At 39.1% G+C, this 23,827-nt stretch overlaps 1 long non-coding RNA gene across 1 annotated transcript in view; it reads left to right on the top strand.

The window, feature by feature from the left end:
• LOC147584681 (uncharacterized) overlaps positions 1-22,865 on the top strand; it is a 41,254-nt gene extending 18,389 nt beyond the window's left edge. The window contains exons 4-5 of the long non-coding RNA XR_015255793.1: positions 18,709-18,808; positions 21,111-22,865. This is a non-coding gene — a long non-coding RNA (uncharacterized LOC147584681). The remainder of the gene's footprint in view (positions 1-18,708; positions 18,809-21,110) is intronic.
• Positions 22,866-23,827: the final 962 nt, after the last annotated feature.

Genomic DNA, 23,827 nt, shown 5'->3' with positions numbered 1-23,827 from the left:
GTCTCTCATCTCAATCCAAGGAGCCTATAGGAACTGAGACCTGTCCTTACAAAAAAAAAAAAAAAATACTGCTGGTATGTTCTGCCCCAGCCAAGATCAATTTTTTGGTTGCAAGGGGCTAAAAAAAGCCTCAGTGTGCTAGCAGAACAATGACTTGCGTTGTATCTTTTTCTCGGTGTGAAGACTTACGAGTTTTGTGTGCATCTACTGCTCTCCTTGTTCTTATTACTTGTGGACATTTAAAAGTTATAAAGCAAGAGTAAACACAATGTAACCTCTTCATTTCACACATCGTTAGCATGTGTGTTAGGCTATCAGACTCTTAGCTACAACTATCTACTATTCGGTGATGACCACCTACCTTTTTAAAATTTTTATCTTAGAGAAGAAAGAGGAGGGGAAAGAGGCAGAGGAAGAGAGAGAGAGAGAGCATGGACCCAGACACGGGGCTCTATCCCACAACCCTGGGATCATGATCTGAGCTGAAATCAAGAGTTGACACTCAACCAACTGAGCCACCCAGGTGCGCCACTTATTATGATCTAGACATTTGCTAAGTACTGTACAGGCGTGTCATTTGACCTCCACACCCTTTGTGGAGGCTTTTATTATCCCTATTTTATAGATAAGATACTGAGATATAGGAAGACGATACCAGTTGCCAAAGTTACACAGCTAGTGGGCAATGGAAGTGGACTTTAACTCAGGTCTCTGTCTCCAGCCAGCACCCTAACTACCTTATGCTACCTGTAACCAGGCCTTTCCCCCATACTGCACTAGGCCATACACAGTCCCCTTAACTATTTACAACTTAGGGCAACCTCAAGCCAGAAACCTTGTCTGTATCCTCAGCTCCAGGTTTATGACTTAGTAACCCATGAGTGAGTAAGGTGATACTTCCTGAAAACATTGCTTTTAAAACAGGATTCTTTTCCTGCTTTTGTTTTCATGACCATGTCAATAATCTTCCCCGTGAAAACTCCAGTTTCTTTGAGTCATTAAATAAACAAAAACTTAACATTGCCAACCCCAACAGGCAATACCGCTTGCAGAGGAGGCATCTCTGTGGCCCCCTTCACAGCAGTCTCTGCAGAGGGTCCCGACACCCCTTGCAGAGATGCCAAAGCCCAAGCACTGTTACTTGTCCTTAATTGCTTCAATAGGAGAGGCAACCACGATGACAAAGAAAGGGTATATTTGCAGAGAAATAGAGCAATGGAGAAAGTTTCCAAAGTTTGGGGGGTTTTGTTTTGTTGCTTGAGAACTCTAAATATTTAAAGTATATCAAGACTTTTTGGATTAAGTGCAGAGCACACATCTTGCAACTCAGGGCCAACTCCAGGCAAAAACAGAAACTAGGCAAATGTCTCCTGGGACTCTCAAAATCTTTCTCTTGACTTCCATTCTACCCAGTTCTCCCTTTTCTAAAGCTCAAGTAATCCTCCCTATTTTTAAATTTAAAAAATATATTTAATTTGTTAAGTTTTGAACTTGAATTCCAGTGTAATTAACATATAGTGCTATGTTAGTGTCAGATATACAATATAGTGACTCAACAATTCTGTACGTTACTCAGCTCTCATCATGGTAAGTGTACTCTTAATCCCCTTTACCTATCTCACCCTATTTCAAGTAATCCCTCCCTATTAAACCTTACTCTTAAAAAGAAAGATATCAAATAGGTAATTAATAAATACTACTGTCCAGCATTAGCAAAAATATAGGGACCTAGAAATTCTCATAAAAAGTTTGGTAAAATTTTATATTGTTACATCCTTTGTGGTTATCACTTATCAACTGCCTTTAAAATGTATATACCTGTAAATTGAAGTATTCTAGGACTCTATCTTTAAAGAGTGTTAACGCAACATTCAAAACTATCGGAATATATCACAGAATTTTTTTTTAAAAAAGCAAGCTAAATGAACAAGAAGATGAAATTGGTTAAATCAAATTATAGCTCAACCTTACATACTAAGTAACCATCACAATTATATTGGAGAAACACTTAATTTCCAATAAAACCTGATAAAAACAGATTATAAGTGACCTAGAAAAGTAAAATATTATCTGCATAAAATAAAGATTAAAGAGTGTACTCTCTTTAGAATTTAAACATTAACCATGTTTAGGTGATAGGAACGCAGATGACTTATTTTGTTCTTTGTTCATCTTTAGTCTGGAATTTTTAAAGTGAAATGCACTTCCATTATGGTAAAAAAAAAAAAAAAAAAGGAGGGAGGGTTGTATTTTGTTTTATTTTAAGAAGAAAAATCTGATATCCTGAGTGTTAATGTAAGAGACTCTATTAACTTTGGTCCTTATTTGTGAAATGAAGGATTTTTTTTTTTTTTTTTTTTTTTTTTTTTTTTAATCTAGAAAAGGAAAGCTTCAGCATTTGGGACTGTATGCAAAAGGATTTTCCTTAATAAGACATCCTTTCAAGGACGTATACTAGCAGCTGCTCAGAGGCTCAGTGGAGCCTCACAGGAGGCTAAGACTTGCTTCAAGGGCCTCCTTGCATTTGGAAGTCCCTGTGAAGCCATTTATATCTGCAACTCCAAACCCAGGATGCTGTGGGTTTCCCAATTTGTACTCAGTGATATGTGGAATAGGTTTTTCTTCCCTGTAGATGATATACTGGCGACATGAGAAGATGAAATGATAGAGGATCTTTTGAAGGCAAAGAGCAAGTCCCCTCAAAGCGTGCCGCAATTCCTTAGATAGGCGCTGGCGGCCCTGTCACACCAAATTCCCCGCCCGAACCGTGTGTGGCCCTGCACTCATGCCTTTGCTCAGGCTGGAATGTCTTTCCCACCTTCTTACCCTAGGGTAATTCTACTCCATCCAAGACCTAATCCAAACTTCTCCTCTCTTCTGGATACTCTGTACTTCACAGCCCTCTCTTGTGTCCTTCACTATCTCCAGAGAGCAGAACCAGAATTATTTCTCTCTTCCATGAGCAGCTACATTACTTTTTATCATATTGCTAATATGGAATGAATCAGAAAGCATTGTGATATTGACTTGCCATTTTATTTCTCTTGGCCCCATTTTTTTTTTTTCTTCTAATCTACTCCAACCATCAGGAGTCTTTAGCAGGACAGGAAAAGGGAGAAAAGAGCAATGAAGCTAATATGTATTCAGTCCCTACTGATCGTCAGGTGCCGTCTATAATAGGGGCTTTCCCGTACACTGCCTTATGCTATTATCAAGTCATCTAAAATGCGGGAGGTACTATCTTTACCGTCTAATGGAGCAGGTAGGCTCTCAGAAAGGTTATGGACTTTGATCAAAGTGGCACAGCTGCTGATATGGACTGAATTGTCTCCCCCAACCGCCAAATCTGTATGTCAAAGCCCTACCCCCTGGTGTGGTGGTACTTGAAGATGGGGCCTTTGGGAGGTGATTAGGTTTAAGTGAGGTCATGAGGGTGGGGTCCTCACGACGGGATTAGTGCCCTTTTTAGAAGAGACACCAGAGAGCTTGCTCTGGCTCCTTTAAGTGAGATCACCGAAAGAAGGCAGCCGTCTGCGAGGCAGGAAGAGAGCTGTCACCGGGACCAACCACATCAGCACTTCAGTCTCTGATCCCAGACCTCCAGCCTCCAGAACTGTGAAAATGTAAATTTCTGTTGTTTAAGGCACCCAGTCTCTAGCTTTTGTTATGGCAACCCAAGCGGACACATATGCTGTTGAATATCAGAGCCAGCATTTAAATCCTGACTTATTTTTTCCTGTAATTCTACAGTGCCTCTCAATGGGAACTGTTTGTGGCACGCTTTTATAACTCCAATACTGAGCAGACTGACTGGAATGTAGTAGACAGAAATCCAATGGACGGATGTTGGATGTTGAATGAATGACTGAATAATTGAACGGTTATATGTAGAAAGAGAAGCATTGACTGCTGAAATTTCACAATCTAGACATATACCCATTCACAGAGTTTTAGTTTGAGGCACAGTATTTCTGATTACCACAGAGCAAATCTGTACCACTATCTTGGTGGCAAAGAATTTACTGGGGTGTTCTGGATTGCGTACAGGATACTGTGGACATTTGTTGAACTATTTTGCTAAAGAAGATGAGAGGTGACTTGGGAATCAGTCAGAAATGCTGGGAAGCTACATTTATCTTTTGAGGTTCCTGGGTGTTTTTTTAAGTTTATTTATTTATTTTGGGGGGGGAGGGGCCAAGAGAGACAGAGACAGAGAACCCCAAGCAGGCTCCACGGTGCCAGCATAGCCAACATGGGGCTCGAACTCATGACTTGAACCGATATCATGAGTCAGACACTTAACTGACTGAGTCACACAGGTGCCCCGAGGTTCCTGGGTTTTTTTTTTTTTCTTAATTTTTTAAATGTTTATTTATTTTTGAGAGAGACACAGAGTGAGCAGGGGAGGAGCAAAGAAAGAGGAAAACACAGAAATGGAAGCAGGCACCAGGCTCTAGGCTGTCAGCACAGAGCCCGACGTGGGGCTTGAACCCACGAACTGGGAGATCATGACCTGAGCCAAAGTCGGAGGCTTAACTGACTGAGCCACCCAGGCACCCCTACCATTTTTTATTTGTCTATGAAATGAAAACTGGGAATATTAGAAAGTTTGTTATCATTCATTGCATTAGTGACATATTTACACACATACTGGCCTATCCCCTATCTCACAAGCAGGGAGAGGTAGTGCTAACCCTCACCTGTAAGTTGTGGGGGGTGAGCAGCAGAGAATGGATCGTTAAAGTCCTTTCCTACTTTGACATTCAGCAACTCTACTCCTATGGTTGTAACAGTCACGGTGAGAGGAGAAGGCTCTCTTCTCCCTACCATTTGTAGCATAATGAAATTCTACCCCATATTCAAAACTCAATTCAAATACTTCCTTTTTCCTCAACACCATCCCACACTCCCTGAGTCATGTCCCTCAACTCTATTCCCCCAGGGAAGGGTCAGAATTAATCTCCCCTTCCGTGAGCGTCCACAACACTTTGTTCATATCACTGATAAAGAGTGGAGCGGAGTGCATTATGAGAAGTGGCACCAGTCTATTTCTCCCTGCCCTACCCTTTCATCGGTTCCCTCCATGCTGGGAAGTCCTAGGGAAACTACCAGGAGGATACTCATCGTGAGTTTAATCACCCCAAGGCAGCAAATGAATGGTTCTCAGTCTGCTTTCTTAAACTGGAAAAGCACACAGTAGAATTTATCTCGTGTTGTAAAAATAAAAATTGCCACAGTTTATGGTTTGTAAAGAATATTATTTTGAACTTTACACCATTCTTGATTGTAAAACGCATAACTTTCTCTTCCCTGTTTAGAGTGATAAATCACACTGATTTCTTTTGTAATCACATGAAATCTTACTTTATTTTAATAGTGATTTTGACTCTGACACATTTGTTACCATGCTAGTCGTGCAACCATTAAGGAAACACAGTATCATAATCTTCTTCATGCCATTTGTTCAATGGTTATAATATTTAAAATACGGCCCTTGCAGGGCGCCTGGGTGGCGCAGTCGGTTAAGCGTCCGACTTCAGCCAGGTCACGATCTCGCGGTCCGTGAGTTCGAGCCCCGCGTCGGGCTCTGGGCTGACGGCTCAGAGCCTGGAGCCTGTTTCCGATTCTGTGTCTCCCTCTCTCTCTGCCCCTCCCCCGTTCATGCTCTGTCTCTCTCTGTCCCAAAAATAAATAAAAACGTTAAAAAAAAATTAAAAAAAAATAAATAAAATAAAATAAAATACGGCCCTTGAAGAACAATCCAGAAAAAAATTTCTAAGGGTCACATGAGCTTTCCTGTCAGCTTCATAACCTGCAAACTGAGAGTTAGCAATCCTCAATTCACACTTGGTGACCAGTGTTGTTAACGAACCATTGGGTGAATGTGAAAGTGGCAAGAAAAAAACCCCAGATCTCATACATCTTTTGTTCTCTCCTTTAAAAGCTCACTACCTTTGATGACTATTCATATACTTCTATCTTGCACAAGAGTAATCCTTATGCTTCCCTAAAATACAAATTGCTTACATACCTCAATCTTGTTGAGTTCCATAAATGCGTCAATGTGTGTGTGTGTGCGTGTGTGTACTGAAATCCTACCATATTAGCCTATATTTTTAAAAAGATATGAATGTTAAAAAAAGATATAAAAAGTAAAGTAGATATGAATCTCATAAAGAGCCATTAAGAGGCATAGCTAAAACATTAAGGTAAATATATATTATGAGACATGGTAATAAGGTGGTCAGGCACTCTTAAAATTAAGTTGAAATGTAATATACGGAGATGAAAGGAAATTAAATATGAAGCCCTGAGATACTTATTAAGCCGTCAGTGGGAATCTGGTTGATGATGTCACAGCCAGGAGAGAAAAGACGACGCATGCAAAGTTGGACGAGATCCAGTTTGCGCTGTAGATTTATGCAGTTAATTTTGTCCCCTGACTGCATTCAGATGAGCATTTCTCCTCGACATACACCAAGAAAATTGCTGCATTATAGCTGTGTTAATGGTAATCAGCATGCTAATGAGCACCAGAAGGTCGTTACAGCAAAGAGAGGTTCAAAGATGTATAACCTAGAGGAAACAAGAACGTAATTCTTCAGGGAATGCAAGTGTCTTGTTTGTAGGTCATAGATTATTTGTTTTGGTCACTGCATTGCACAGGGAGTTTAATTTAAGCAGGAAAAAAAATGAAGCTTTTTGAATTGTGAGAGCAGCCCAGCTTAATTAAGAAAAGTAACACTGGATAGCTTTGAATTTGTGGTAAAAATAGAATCTTTGGTAGACCTAAGACAGTGCTAAATAGTGCTGTCCAACGTGGAATTCTATCTGTGGTTATGCAAAATGTGAGATTTTATTTGTATTTATTTGTAAGCTAGAAGTTGCTTCACGGCTCTCTGGCAAGGACAGGGTCAAAATATCAGGGGTGACAAAGGTAACATTCAGAAATTAAGTCACGGTATTGTGCAAACAGTGTCAGGGTCTAAACCTTCTGAGAGAATTTAGAGATATTTCATTGTTTACTTCAGTTGCACATTTTGGCTTCAAAAGGTTAAGTATTTATTGATACTGACAAGGGAGAGTATTCAATCAGGAAATACTGCTGCTATAGCTTATTAAAAAGTTCAGGGACATAAATGATGTGCAGATTTTTAGGCTAAGCTAAATAGTTCCTCCCAGGATCTTCCTCCCACCAAAGATTTAGGGAATCACAGTAGGCACCAATTCCTACATAGTATCAGTAAAACAGAATCATACTATCACTTGCTTAAATCGTTATAGAGGTTCTGTGTTTTCGTTTAATGTGTACTTTTGAATAGACTGTTTTGCTAATATGCTCTTTGGGTAGGCTTATAACCAAAGAATAATATCTTAGAAATGAACAATGGCAATAATTTGCATTTCCCCTGTTTGCTAGCACATGGAATTTGTCACAAGATTCAAATGAACGTTTTTGCCATCCCAAAAAGGACAAATAAAATAGCTTCTGATGATAGATAGATAGATAGATAGATAGATAGATAGATAGATAGATGCACACACATGCATAGGACTGATTATAATATAATGTAATCTACTATACTATAATATAATAATATACCATCATACTGCACTATACTAAACCACACTAAGGGCATTTTAAAATTTCCAACCTAACGACTCTCCAACTTAGAAGTTCCTACTTTTTATGGTTTCCAGTTTCCTCAAATAAATATCTTCTTTTGTGATATCAGGTAACTACCTTTCTTCTGAATTCTCAAGGTTAAACCTCAGGGGACCCAGTCCTCAAACTTTTTCCCTGCAAAGAGAAGCATATTTTGGATTAAAACCAATGTTTTAATTGTTTGAGTCTACCTTGTCACTTCAAAAAAAAAAAAAAAACTGATACATATCCTCTCATAAAGGTACTATCCCATCTATACAGAATAATTAAACTGGGGAAGAATAGGCTGACATGCCAATTGGGAAAGAAAAAGAAGAAGAAAATAAGAAAAGATGAATAACAATTGGGGAGGGAAGGGGGTGGAAGGAAGGAGAAGACAGAGAAGGAAGGGAGGAAGAGAAGGAGTGAGAGATTATGGCAGTATAGAAATACAGGATGAATAGGTAAGATACTTAATAATTTATCAGAATGGTGTTGGGAAAATGTAACTAAAAGACAAAAATTTTTTTCCAACACAGAAAACCTTTCCACAAAGGTAGGAAAGAAAAAAAAAAAACACTTTTATTACTGAATAAGCATTAAGCCACAATGTGATGAGCATCACAGGCAATCCGCTGAAAGACTGCAGAAACAGAAAACAAACTGACCCCCTTATGTGGCAAAGCAGACACAACCCATTACATACATGTTCTCAAAATAAATAGTAACTAGTCCCTCAAGTCAGAGGACTTGACAGTGGCCGTTTGTCACAAGTAGTTCATCCTAACTTCACCTGGTAGCTGGGGTGACCATCCGTGTTGGTTAAGTGGCTTTATGTAGAGAAAAAAGAAGCTTCTCGTATCTCTGACAGGAAGTAGTTTTGGAACTTGGAACAAGGCGACTGTGGACATTACGCACAGACGCAGGGGGTTAGGGGTGCTGTCTTCCTTGATGCTTACATTTTAAATAGAGGACTCCTTAGTCCTTAAGAAAGACATTCCCTGTTCAGAAAGCTGACAAAAGTCCTATCCAGGTTTCAAAAAGGATTCTCATATATTTCAAACAGATGAGAAAGTATGTCCAATTACAAGTTTTCTAAGGAAAATGCTCTGAGAAAAAAGGGGAGGAGGGAAATCTCCTCCCTTATTTTCAACAGGAAAAATGAATCTTTTATCTTTAATAATAAAATGATAAAATAATAAATAATAAAATAATTTAAAAAATAATAAAATAAATCTCTTATCTTTCATTTGTATTATTTCTCCTTACCATGGGCACCACTCATTTTAACTACAAATCAACCCACTGGCTTCACTCTGAGGTTTGGGTGACTTGTCCTGATAGGACCGTGGGCAGGAGTCTGAACTGAAGCTGCTCACGTCCCCCAGGTCTGAGCTCTCATCGTCCGGGAGTTCGGTTGTGGGAGTCCCCTAAGCCGCTCGCTCGGTGCTTCTCCCACTTCCACGCGCATACGGCTTGGCCCTGGAATCTCCGACTCGGGTCAGGGTTCCGCCCTTCCCGTGTGGCTCCAGGTGGGGCTGCAGCCACGGGCCCAAGGCCCATACCCTGAACGGCAGGCAACTCCATCCAGCTGTCCTCACAGGCATAAAACCCACCAATTACCAGATACGCGCCCTGGAGTAAATCGTTTAGCATCTTTAATTTCAGACAGAAAAGACCCACACTGAACAAATTCTTTACTGAGAAAGTTAAGAAATGGTTTCTTGGAGCAGGAGAGACTTGGGGGCTTTAAACAGTCATGACACACAACCTACTTTCACCCTGCAAGACAGATCCGTCCTCTCCTTGAGTACTTTCAGCTTCTGTTTCTCAGAGTAGCACATTCCACTGTTAGGAAGCCCACAATTTTATGTATGATGATGCAGCCTGCTCCCTTACAGTTTGACCCATTGGGTTGGCCACGTCCCCTGGAGCTACCTACAGTAAGATAAGATAGAAAGAGCTTAGCTCTCCATAACACTTTAGAATTATAAAGCAAATTTAAGTTGATTTGCTGATTTTATCAACACACACGTAGCAGGCAGTTTTATTATTGTTGTCACTTTTCTTCTTTTTGCTACTGCCTTATATTCTACGGTGGAACCCCCTGGGGTTTCCAGATCTTTCACCACCTTGATTTCCTTCACTTATACTCACTGTAGTTTTTAGTCCCTATTTTAATTAGATACAAATTAATGGCAATTAAAGAATTAGGCCTTATCTCAGTAAATCCTTCCTAGCAAAGACTTTCTTAACACAAATGTTTCCTTTAGTTAATGCGCTCCATTAGTAATAAATATTTCTTCTTACACATAGGAATAAACAAAATATTCTTATAGAAAAGAGCAGGCATCCTACGGGTTTGTTAAATGTTTTTCTCCTCCTTTTCCCAAGCAGATTTGTTGTACACATGTTTGTATTTCGGATGCCATACTATATTAGAGGAACCAAGACGTTAGGGAAGAAGAAAAACCAGGTTTATGAAAAGCCTAACTGTCCCAGAGATCTGCTCCGTGCCGTAGACCATGTGGCAGGGTTGCAGGGTTTATTGACACTTCATCTCAGTTCAGACTCTCAGATACTCTTCTCTACCGAATGCAGCCTCCACAAATAAAAGGGAAGGGCAATGTGGCTTCATGACATTAGAGGAGGGTGGAGGCTGGCTAGTCCTTGGCTGGCACCTACACATCTCTGCTATGTCTTGAATCCACCTGTTGGCTGGGACTCCTGCAGCTCATGAACCTGTGATTTATTCCTTTGGCTCCTGGAAACTCTGGGTCTCCACCATGTCTACTATCCAGTGTCTTGTCTCACGCAGAGACCTCTGTAGTGCTGTCCCCAAGACAGGCTATGTGTCGACTCAACTTCTACAATGCACGGAACTGCAGACAAGCAACTGAGAAAGCCGAAAAAGAGCTAGCTAGATCTTCGTTCTGTCTGACCACACCCTCTCCCTCCACAGGGCTCTCTGCCGACTCCTTCCAGAATCCCAAATGGGCAGTGCAACATGGGTATCACTTGCTCACTGCTTCTCGTCAGCTATTTAACGCCAGTGTGACCTCCTCACACACCACAACACTACTGTTGCTTCCCCAAACCAACCCAAGAAGGGAAATCAGGGCATAATCTCCTGGGGCCAAAAACGACAAGACAATTTTCCCCTACTTCCTTTTCCAGTCTGAATCTCATTTACGTGAAACTATGATCAGACTCGCTAAACCTATCTAATGACACACTTACAGAGCAGAGGAAGAAATTCAGCTAATTTGTTCAGATGACTTGGCACACGAGGCTGATCCTTGCTGCATAATCCTATTTTTTTAATGCAACAAGATGAATATTACGTTTTTTCTCTTTGTATTCTGGGAGAACACTGTTAGTTGTCTCTTTAGTGCCTCCTTCTTTCTTCCTTGCCACAAGAACCTTGGTTTTCTATTAGGCAGTCATATGTGTCAGGGGAAGTTGAACTCCTCCCTAATCTGTCTGCTGATTTTGATTCCTGGGACTGTGGCAGCCATTTTGAGACCATGAGGACACCTAGCCATAGGGCATACAGGTGATACTGAGAAACGTAGCACAGGTAAATGGGATAAAATGATTCCTTGCTATTGTCATTGAGCTCCTAAATTAACCAAACCAGGAAGTACCCTAGCTCAAAACTTTTATGTTGAGATAAGCCATTTTCATTTGGATTTTTGTTATCTAGAGCAGAATGTATCTAAATTGATGTCCTGCCTTTCTGTAACATTCTCTTCCAAGGCAGATAAATAACCTGGGCAAAATACTAAAGGAAAGGAAATAGTAAAAGAAACTGATGATATTAGTAAGATTAAGCCTGGGAACAGCAAGCATTTAGGTGTAGAGCTCTCTCTCCATTCGATTCTCACCACCATTTCCCTGGTTTAAGATGCCCCATCATTTCTCATAGCACATTGCAATCATTAGTCTGACTGCTGCACATCTCTACCACTACCTTGAATCCATCCTTTCTAATGATTCTAGGGTCTCTTACTAAAACAAAAACCTCATATGACTCCCCTACTTAAAACCCTTCTGTGGTTCCCGATGGTCTCTGTGATGAAATCCAAACTACACTTCTACAAAGCTCTTCTGACCTGGCCCCTGCCTACTTTCTCAGTAGTAGTTCTCTGGGAACCTCCCTATTCCCAGGACCACCTGCCTGAGAGCGCTCAGAAATGGAGCACTAGATTTTGGGTGTGAGCTGAACCTTGCCTGAACCCCTCCTGTGGCAACTCTCACATGAAAAGCACTTCGTGTCTGTCTCTCCCATATAGATTCTGGATTCATTAGGAACAAAAACCTTGGTGATTTTTCTATCTTCATCGCTGAGCGTAGCTTCTAAGATACAGAGAGGCAGCACAGCATAGCCCAAGTTCCGGCTGGGTTCAGATCTTGTTTCCATCACCTCATTGTATAACTTTGAGCAAATAATTAATCTCTCTGTGCTTTATTTTCCTTACCTCTTAAGTAGGGAAGATAATAATAGATATAATCAGTAATAGTAATAATAGCAATAGCACTTCTGTGTGTATTGAGTTGATTCGTATACAAATATTTAGAACAGAATCCAGCTCATAGTACACCTCCAGTAAATATTATTTTTGTAATTAGTATGGCACTTAATAAATAAGAATAGACTGTACTGAAGGCCTGCAGCTACTCTTCAGCTCCCCCTCTTCTCTAAGAAGCTAAATGGGTTTGCAAGTCACAGCTTATAAGGACAGTGAGCTCTGTTCCTAAACATATTTATACTATAGCCTGTGATGCCACTTGTCCCGCACAGAGCGTTTATCGAGGTGCCCAATGTTTGCAAGGACTGTGGGCGCTGTGCCCACTACTGTGTCTCATATATATCCAACAACAAACAAGGAATGCAAACATTTAACCGGAGCCCCATTTCATCTCCTGCTTGATGCTTAGGGTTGAGATGATACGAGGGCCCCTGGAGAGCCCAGGAGGATTCAAAGGTGAGTTGACAGAAACACAATAGTGGAATCCTGCACTCTGCATCCAAAAATAATACCGTGAGCGGCGTGATCTTGGGAAGTCACTTAACCTAACTAAACCTCAGTTTCCATATGGAAAATGCAGGTGACAAAAACTGTTCCACCTACCTCGTTGAGCAGATAAAAGGAATAGATGAAGTAAAGCATGTGAATATTCACTTGTCAAGCACCTGATACTTTATAAAAGCAAGAAACTTGCTAATTACCCCATCAAAACCCTTCTCTGAGCCCTGCAGGTTGTCTGATCCCTGGAGCCTTCCTGTAATACCCTCAAGGGACACCCCCAAGTATGAGACTTTGCATAGGACCTGACATTAATGTATTGTGTGTGCACGAATGTGTGTGTGTTTGTGAATGACTGACATGACCATCTACTCTTCATATTATACCTCCCATCCTCAGAAATCAAATTACTTATTATATTCCTATCAGGAATAAAAGAGGAGAATTTATTCTAATGACTACCAGACAGTAGAGTAAAATTAGCTTCAGATGACTATGAAAGAGCATAATGTTCTAGTTTACCAGAAACCAAGGAAACCTAGTATATCCAGCAGCAATTTTTCTTCTTTCTTATTCTTTCTTTGTGGTGAAGCTGAGAATAATGCCCTTAGGTTTTTCTCACTATATATGTAGATGGGGAGCAGAAAGGAGCTGCAGTGATAGAGACTCAGAGACGGTGCAATTAAAAAGGCTGAGATAATTTGTTGGTCTTTTAACACAGCGTTTCTTTACTGTTGAAGTCATCTCAAATCAACAGTTTTAACATAATGTAATTCAACAAAAATATTATTTCAGGAATAAGAAAATTTTATAGGAGGAAACATATTGGATGAAGTATCGCTTGTGGTATAATTTTAATTCTGAAAGATCTTGCTAAGAGGGCTTATTTAAATAGGTTCTCCCTGAGATGAATATTTAGGGGGAAAATTCCTACAGGATGATTTATAGCAAAATTATATGAACAGAATGAAGGACAGAAGAATTTTATTAGAAAAGGGTCTCATTTCCACAAAATATAAATTATACCTTTTAGAAAATATATTGAATTTTATTAATATTCTGTAGACAGCCTGAAGTGTTAATCTCCACCCCTACCTATAAGACTTTCATTATGATGTACAAGGTGTATTTACCCTTTAACCAAATAATTTTTGAGCAACTCGGTGGAGCCTCCAGTTTACATATCTTACAAAATATTTTCTTGGCAGTTACAAAATCTTATACTTTGTATTGTTGGCAACATTTAATGATGAATATATGAGGCTATACATTTTATATACATGTATGCATGCTTTTGGTGTTACCATGCAGGAACACAGATTAATGATAAACTCATTGTATTTGGTGACTGAGAGACTATTTCTCCAATATCCACTGTTACTGTTGATATTGTTTTGCCCATTATTCTTAAGGAGAGATGAAATAAGTTCGAGTTTTTTCAGTGCTAGGATTAAAATTCTGCCTGCTTCATCTTGAAATTTATAGTTACAAGAATTACTTAGGGTAGACCATTGAGTACTGTATTTCTTCCTGGCATTTGAAAGTGACCTCATTTAGACCTTGGTAACTAATATTTTTGATGAGGAAATTGACTCATTGTTATTCAAAGAACTTGGTGATAAATCCTTTTCCGGTCCCTATCGGTCTCAAAAATTGAGCCTTTCCTGGGGTGTGACTTTGTTGTAGCAAACAAGAGTAAATTGACCATTGGTACAGTTTGAGGTTCAGCAAGGACAGCTGGAATTTAGATTTCATAGTATTCGAAAATGAAGATTGAGATCAAGGATGAGGACAAAGCCAGGAGATTAAAAAGACTAGACTAATTTTCAGTTCTAAATAAACATTATTAAATATATTTCCCTTACACAAAAACACACAAAATGTAGCAATTGATATATTTGAACCTCCGATGGCATGTAAAAGAGAACACAGGCTCCCCGTCCTATTCAAAATGCCTCTAAAACATACCATTGCAAAAATTATGGTTCTCTGTTTATAAAGCGGGAAGAAATTTCCTTAAAAAGCTGGACCTGAGTTAAAACCAGACGCCAAACCTTCCTTCGCATCTTAAAAAAATATATATTTCACTGGTTTCTCACTGATTGCTAATTAAGGCCAGCTTCTATTCATATCTCCACGAAGAGGAAAATATTGAAGACAAGTCCCTTTAAAGTACCTGTGTATTTGAAATGATAATGCTCGGGCATTGCACCTAAGGTCTTACATAAATTTGAAGCCCCAGGGAACTGCCCAGGAGGGAAATCCTGTATTTATTATTGGTCAAAATAGCAAACATCTCCAGGTAATAAGATGGAGGTACAAGGGTATATTTTAGCACAAATATTTCTGGCTTACCCTTACAATAAATGCTTAAATTCAAGAATCCATAGCCTCTTCCTATGGATAAAAAGAATTAAAATAAAACATTAGATATATCAAGATCTATGATTAGACCATATCAAGATCTGCCTCTGAAAACAATTATTGGGATGGCACAGAGGAAAAAGTATTTTAGAATGGATGTTATCGGTCTATATGAAAATGCCAGCATCATTCTCTAACTATGGAATTTTAGAGCTGTAAGAATTTTGAAAAGACTATCTACTCTATAATGCATGTTCTTCACATTTGAGGCTACAGACTCAGAGTTGTGATGTGTCTAATGTCACACAGCCACTCAATGGCAAAGTCAGGACTTGAACCGGGGCCTATTCATATTCGTGTGTATCTTAACTTCCGCTATTTTTCAGGACCACCTGGCTCAGGCAAAGTTCAACATGGCCAAATATATCAAATGTAGCCTTTGCTTTTAAGGGGGGGGGGGCGGGGGGGAACAAATTAAATCTATCTCCAATCAGTTAAATGGATAAATCTTCAATATATTTAAATCATTAGTTTGTATTATGGCCTCTTATTTTTTATTGTAAATTTATTTTAGTTGTATTTATTAATGTATTTACTTAACCCTCACCATATTCCAAAAAGAAATGAAAATGGCACAGAAGTTACCTATGCATGGGTTCTATACTCCTTTTCCTTCTTAGTCCCATTTGATGACCTGTCCTGGTGACCCATCACTTCCATGAATATTCTAAGATCCGTCCAAGACAACATGGAAAGGTGAAGTCACAGTTACCACATGATATGATTATTCAATAAGTCAAACACCAACTGCTTGTTTCATTGATGTGGCTTATATCTCTGCACAACTGACCCAATGAAGAAAATATGGATTATTCATTTATAAGGTTTATTACTAGGTATTACATAAAAATTGTGGGCCGTTATTTAAGTAGCATGGTTTTCCCAAAGTCTGTAAGCAATTCTAAGCCCTAAGATAACCAGTCCTCGAGAAGCTTCTTACTCTGCCAGCTTATCATTCAATTGCATGCTTTGGTCACTCAAGCTATTGTCAACGAAAATTTGGAATATCAAAGGAAAACAGAGAAGAGATGAAATATTCTCTTTGGCAGCATTTGGTGACTTTAAAACAAAAAGTCAGCATCCCCTATGCTATGTAAGCTCAAAGCGTCACATTCGATGGCATCATTTCAAATGGCCTGAGTTGGATTCCTCGCTTTCCTTGATTTATCCCCCTGTTGGCCCCTGCAGGAGAGCATCATTTTTTTTCTCCTGCCTTCTGTCTTCTATATTTCATTTCAGGTGTCTATCGAGGCAACGAAAGATAAAGCTCTCTGCTTTCCCTTGTACTAAAGTTCTATATGGAATCAGTTCACCTGTCTGTCACTCCTCATTAAATTCTTACCCTCTTCATTCACATCCTGATCTTTGCAAATGAACATTTGCTTAATAAATGTTCCCAAGACTAACAGTGCAGAGTGAAAATCCCACACAGCAGTAAATTATTAACTCAGTCACAGAGGGAGTGCCATATATGACTTTTCAGAATGAGTTATTATGTGGATCATCATGTAATTATGAATTTTTCAAGCCATGATAGAGGAAAATTGAATATTTAATATTTTATGGACATATTCTACACTGAGGACATCTTTCAAAATTTTATGATAATTTTTAGAGTGAGCGAAGAGCAGAACAAAAGTTACAAAATAATTGCAAACTTGAATATTTAATCACTAGGGACATTGTTGGTTATTTCTCAAATTATATGATGTAACCAAGGCTGTGAACTTTTAATCATAGTGTATTCAAATGGGGAAAAAATTGCATTAAAATCAATCTATAAATATGTTTTGGTTGTTTAAGAAATAAGAATACAGAGCTTAATGTTGTCAAATTGAGACCTTAAGATATAAATATTCATGCAGGAGGTAATCTTGAGCAACTTGTTCTAGATGAGCTATTGTTGAACAAAAACTTTTTTAAATGAGCCATTTCAAAATGTTCCAAATCAAACCAAAGCGTAAACATCAAAATATTTTAAAACTCTTAGCTGAATATTAAATGGAAAAATGGAATTGGTGTTTATCAAGACGTGAAAAAAAAAAAAACTTCAAGGAATATGTTAGAGCGTTGGTGAAAAAAATTAAAGGAAAAATTAAAATAATAAGATTTTGATGTGAATTACCCTTTTATGTACACAATTCACGCATTCCTAATATAGCATAATATGTAGCACTTCAATTATCACCCATGTTTCAACTTTGAAAATTAGAATATTTAGTAATTCCGAATTATTTCTTAATAGGTTCCTCTTGTTGCAGGAGAAGGTCATTTCCCAGTACCGGAATACTAATAAACTTTGAGGACGTTTGGACTCAGAAGTTCTCAACACTGGCTGCACATTAGCATTGCTTAGTACTACTTCCCACAGATTGTAAAAGGTCCCGAAGTGAGGCTGGACTCTGATGGTGTTAAAGTTTTTCAAATTATTTTAGTTTTCAGCCATGGCTTAAAAGCACTGATATCAATAGTGCTGCCACCCAGTTTCCAGAGGCCAAAACCTCATATACACTTTTAAAACCAAAAGATTCACCTTTTGAGTACATTGAGTAAATGAGCACCAGGGATACAGAGATGAGTAGTAAATAGCCCTGGCCCTCAAGTTGCCTGTAATCTAATGAAACACACACACATAAGGGCAATGCAGTGCAATTGCTGCTATTAGAAAGGTGTATGCCAAGTGATGGAGCAATGGAGAGAAAACCAACACTCAAGGCACCAACATGGACTTTTGAAAACCTGAAATTTGGCTAAGAAAAAAGCATGACTGTATTGTTTCTTGCATTCATACATTCATTCACTTATTTAACACATATAATTCACTTATCCAACAAAAATTTATTAAATGACTACTATTTTTTATGTACTATCTTCTTCTCATGGACTATGGGTGCTTATTGAAAATTAGGAGACTGAGGGGCACCTGGGTGGCTCTGTCGGTTGAGCATCCGACTTCGGCTCAGGTCATGATCTCACGGTTTGTGAGTTCAAGCCCTGTGTCAGGCTCTGTGCTGACAGCTCAGATCCTGGAGCCTGCTTTGGATTCTGTATCTCCCTCTCTCTCTCTGCCCCTCCTCCACTTGTGCTCTGTCTCTCTCTGTCTCTCTCTGTCTCTCAAAAATAAATAAATAAATATTAAAAAAAAATTTTTTTAAAGAAAATAAGGAGAATGTATCAGCTAGCTATTGCTGCATAACAAACTATAACAAAATTTAAGTGACTCAAAACTGTAACTCTTTATTTGTTCATGTTTCTGCAGACTGACAATTTAGGTGAGGGTCAGCAGTTTAATCATTAAAACATGTATGAGTTACTTCTTATGGTCTTTAAGAAAATGACATTTCACAACAATGCCTGCACTTGTAGGAGAAATTGAATCTGTTTACTGAAGTGAATTGATTCTTTAGAAAAAAAAATCAGATCTATACACCATGGAAGGCTTTAGGGAAAAAACACGAGTAGATGACCAAAGTTGAGATACCAATATTCTTCTCACTCTTTATCCATTAAACATTATTGTTTCACAGCCCTGTAAGTAAGAGGCAGGGATCAATTATTCTTTCTGCCTAAGACCTCCTTTCAATTGCAGATCCCTTCTTTTCTCCCTAGGACAATAAGCCAGAAGCAGGATAAAAGAAACTTGCCAACTGATATTGGTCTCCAATTTCTACTAAACAGAATAGTGAAGGAGGAACAGGAGCCCAATGAGGTGTGGATTCTCAGTTTTTCCACTCTTGTATGGAGTTCTGACCCTTACACAAGTACACTGGAGATTGGGGAGGAGGTGGAGAAGTGCAAGACTTTGTACTTCAATATTGGCTTGCTGGGGACACAGTGCTGAACTTTTTTTTTTTTAATTTTTATTTATTTTTGAGAGAGAGAGAGAGTGTGTGTGTTGGAGTGGCAGAGAGAGAGGGAGACACAGAATCTGAAGCAGTCTCCAGAATCTGAGCTCTCAGCACAGAGCCAGACGTGGGCTCGAACCCACAAACCATGAGATCATGACCTGAACCAAAGTTGGATACTTAACCAACTGAGCCACCCAGGTGCCCCTACAGTGCTGAACTTTGAGGCTAGGGGTTTTGGTTTTGTTTTTAGTATTTAGTCTTACTATCCTTTTTGTTTGTTTGCTCACTTATTTGTATGTTTGTTTTACAGATATGAAAACTGAACCTAGAAAAATTTTGCATATTATAGACTCACTTGTATGTTAGGAAGTTATTCAGAATAAGACAAGTACTAAGTTCATTCCAGTAACTCCCCTAATCTTGGCTTTCTTTTTGGTTGGTTGGTTGGTTGGTTGGTTGGTTGGTTGGTTCACTGTTGAGTATGAGATTTGTGTTCTTAAATTTTTAAGTGTACATTAAAGTATTGTTAATCATAGCCACAATGTTGTATAGCAGATTGCTAGAATTTGTTCATCTTGCATAAATGAAACTGTACAACCACTGAATAGAAATTCCCCATTTCTCCCTTCTCCAGTCCATGGAAACAATTATTCTGCCCTCTGCTTCTATGAATTTGACCTCATGTATGTGAAATCACATATATGTGGAATCACACAGTATTAGTCCTGTTACCGGCATATTTCACTTAACATAATGTCCTCAAGGTTCATCCATGTTATTACATATGGCAGAATTTCCTTCTTTTTGTAATGCCAAATAATAATTCATTGTACATATATGACACATTTTCTTTATCCATTCATCTATCAATAGACATTTAGGTCATTTCCATATCTTGCCTACTGTGAATAATGCTGCAGTGAACATGGGAATAGAGGTATCTCTTCAAAAGCCCAGCTTAAATTCTTCTGAGTAAATACCCAAAAGTGAAATTGCTGGATCATATGGTAGTTCTATTTTTAATTTTTTGAGGAATCTTCATACTGTTTTCCATAGTGACTGCACCAATTTAAGTTACCACCAATAATGCACAGGGGTTCCCTTTTGTCCTTGCCAACACTATATTTTTAATCTGAACTCAAAACTATGGAAAACAATATACCTTGAAATAATCTCAGTGAAGAAAACTCCCAAACATCTTAAAAGAAAAAAAAAAGCTTGTATAACTGGTGTGAGAAATCATATGTCTAATGGGAAAACTAAAAAAGTCACATACATAACAGTTCTCCCCAAATCTATTCTACATTTAATGCATTTCCAGTCCCAGTGGGAATTTTTGGGAAAACAAATTTAGAAAAAAAAATTGACAAAATGTCCTGAAGTTCTTCTGGTAAAGTGTTTAAAATACTGCTAAAAGAAAAAGAAAACTGGGAATAGGAATATTTTCTTTCTTTGTTTTATGAAAGCTTTTGTGCTTTTTAAAAACTTTTTATGATGAAAATTGTATTTTAATTTGTGAATATTTGATCTTTAGATATCCAAAATATTATTAAAGCCTTAATATATGTAGATCTACTGTTGAACTAAAAATAATAATATCTCCTATTCATTAATCTTTTAAAAATGGATCCGCTCAGTGCTAATCTTGAAACAGGGATTGTGCTAGGTTTGGAAGTTTCCAAGATTAATGAGATACAACCCCTGCTGTCAAGGGATTTCACAATCTTGTGAAAAGAGAGGACTGTAAATATACAATTACCATGTGGTGTCCTCTGTGCTGGGCTAGAGACACTCACAGGGTCCTGTGGGAGCATATAGGAGGGAGCCCTGGGGACAGGACGTAGAGGGGGACTTAACAGCTAAGCAGACCAGTTAAAGGAGGGAACACTGACCAGTACGGCTGCAGAAGCAGGCGATCGCCACATCATACCAAGCACCCTGTACATTTTCTCCATTTAAGCATCAGGCCTTGACTGAGGAGACTGACAGCCCATCAAGGTCCCTAATCCTCAACAGCTCTAGTTGGGATTACTGTCTACTCTCGTACAGATGTGCACAGGTGTGCACTCCTCAGGTGCATTTTCATCAAGCACAGTTAGAGTTTGATCCAAAATAACATTTAAAACTTAGGGCATCAATCCTTTTTTTTTCTTTTTAACTCAGTATTCACAGGTGAAATCTTATTTTATAGAAGTGCTGACTCATTCACCTTTCTCTTAACTACCAGTCATCACATTGAAGACACCAAAGAGCCGTCATGAGCCTTAACTGAGAAAGTGCCATAACAAGGTGAAATACTGCAAGGGCCAGTCCAAGCATCACTTCCGAGCTGTCACAAAGCATTCCCTTGCTCGCCTTGCCCAGGGCCATGAAGCATTTCGTCCGGACCCGCAGAACTGAACACCACAGCAGAGAACCAACCGCAGCGTCTCAGGTTGGGATGTTCTTTCCCACAGGAATGGCCAACCCGCGGTGTACAGAGCAGCTTTTCTTCAGTGTAATGACTGAAGATCAGCAGTTGGATGGACAAGTGTTATAGAAGTAGGGGTGCTGGTTTTGACAGGCAAGGAAATAGAAGAGCAAAGGAAAGTGTGCAGCAGGCAGCTGAACTCCCTCACTAGGACCCAGGCCAGCAGGCATGGCCTGCATGGGCATGATGGCCCAGACTGGCTCAGAGACTAGCCATGTAAAGCACTGATCTAAAAATAGATCTCCCTGTTCCGATAAAACGGGCCTCTTCATCACGTACCCATCACACTGACTAACCTGCCTGGTCCCAGACTATTCCTCTAGGGTCATTTTCGAGGTGCTCTATGAATCCCCATGGTCAACAAAAAATCTGCCCCTCACCTGGACCTCGAAAACTTTGACACTAGTACTTTTTGGATTTATTGGAGTGAGAGGAGGCTTCCTAAAACCTAACTAAAGTCAAGAAGCCCTGTGGAGATTGTTACTCTTATTGTTTCTGCTGCTCGCATTGGATATTACCTTTGAATATTATGTGCTAGCACCAAATGCAGACCCGTCTTTCTCTTCAGTTTGTAAACTCAGCCTGAGTTCTTGACAGTGACCCTGGAAAACATTGTCTATATTTCTCCTGGGTCAGGCAAGTCCCCTGAGGATACAGAGAATGTACAAGGCAGAGTCCCTGCCTTAGTAGAGCATACAGATGAATAAAAAGGCAATAATTATATGTTTTATAAGCCTCATGTCACAGAGATATAAACAGGACAGTCTGAGGGTACCAAGAAGCAGCCCCTAACCCTGTTCAATGAGGTGAGGGGAGGTTTCCAAGAGGATGAGCTAGATTAGCCAGGTGAAGAGAGGTGGAGGGGCCTTTATGACAGAGATTATAGCAAATGCAGTCTTGGAGGCAGAGACATGGTCTGTCCAGAGAATTTGAAACAGGTCAAAATGGTTGAATCACGAGACATGAGAAAGGGGGCAGTAAGACGTAAGAATGGAGAGATCAAGACAAGACCATGATACCATTTTAAGAAGGCTGTATGATATCCATAAGCCAGAGGGAAATTATCAGAGGTTCTAGGGAAAGGAGTGATGTGACCTTCAAAATTTAAGCTATTTCAGGGAACAGATTAGTGGCTGTCAGACATCCAGGGGGTAAGGGTGGCTGAAATGGGTGAAGGTGGTCAAAAGGTACAAACTTCCACTGTTAAGATAAATAAATCCTGGGGATATAATATATACTATGGTGACTATAGTTAATAATACTGTATTGTATATTTGAAAGTTGCTAAAAAAAAGTTGTAACTATGTCAGGTGCTGGATGTTAACTAAACTTAACGTGGTAAGCATCTCTCAATGTATACATGTACCAAATCATTATGCTGTGCTCCTAAAACTAATGTTATACGTTAATTATAGCTCAATAAAAAGAACTTGTTATTTCAGCCAGAAGTCGGATCTGAAAAAATGATAAAAACAAATTGTTTAAATCAATGATCTGACTAATTTCCAGAATTCTCTGAGCTCAACATGGTGAAATTACCCACCATTTCCTGCCTTCAGTTCCACCTCAGACCTTCTGAGTCTCAATTACTTAACTCTCTTAGAGCAGAATGCTTTTTAAAAAATCAACATATCCATCAAGCCCTCACTTGGGGAAATTAAGTCATGGTGCTTGGGCTTCAGCCTGAGCCCTGACACCACCATCTTCAGTGCATGTTAAAGCCAAGCAATCCACATTCTATTCACAGTTGATCATGAACTTCAGCAGGCTTTGGTTAGGAGACCTATCTAATTGTAATAGGTATAATGCCCACTTAGTGATAGCCAGTAAATTCACAGAGTGAGTCTTCACCTCCCCCTTTTTAACTCAGAGAACTGTCAAAGAAAAATTGTACCAGACATTTGTTATAAATGACAAGGATAACTTTATTCGATACTATTGCAATAGAGGCCAATACTACTGCAATAGGGAAAAGAGATTGAACTCAACTCTATTGAAATAAAAGATTGGAGATAAAGGAAGATACTTTTAACCCCAAAGTGGACTAATGGAAAAGTACTGGAGAACTTTTAGTGGGGAGCTTGGTCAATGTGGTTAGGCTATCTGTATTTGCTAATCGGCCCTTATTGAAGGGATGCATCTATCTTCCTACAGAAACTGGGAAACAGGGGTGCTATCTCCTTCGATGATTACATTTCGGAGGGCTAGGCCTCAGTCCTTGAGAAACTTTTCTGGGTTGTAGAAGATTTACATCTCAAAGGGACATAGAAAGAATTTACAAGTTTTTGGTAATACTTTTTTTTCTTTGAGTATAGTGGACACACAACGTTACATTAGTAACAGGTGAACAGCACAGTGATTCCACAAGTCTGTGCATTATGAGATGCTCTCCACAAGTGGAGCTACCATC

This window comes from Puma concolor, chromosome A1 (genome assembly GCF_028749965.1).
Source record: "Puma concolor isolate L17-30 chromosome A1, mPumCon1.1.hap2, whole genome shotgun sequence".
NCBI classification, from domain to species: Eukaryota; Metazoa; Chordata; class Mammalia; order Carnivora; family Felidae; genus Puma; species Puma concolor.
This window is presented reverse-complemented; position numbering and strand designations above follow the sequence as displayed.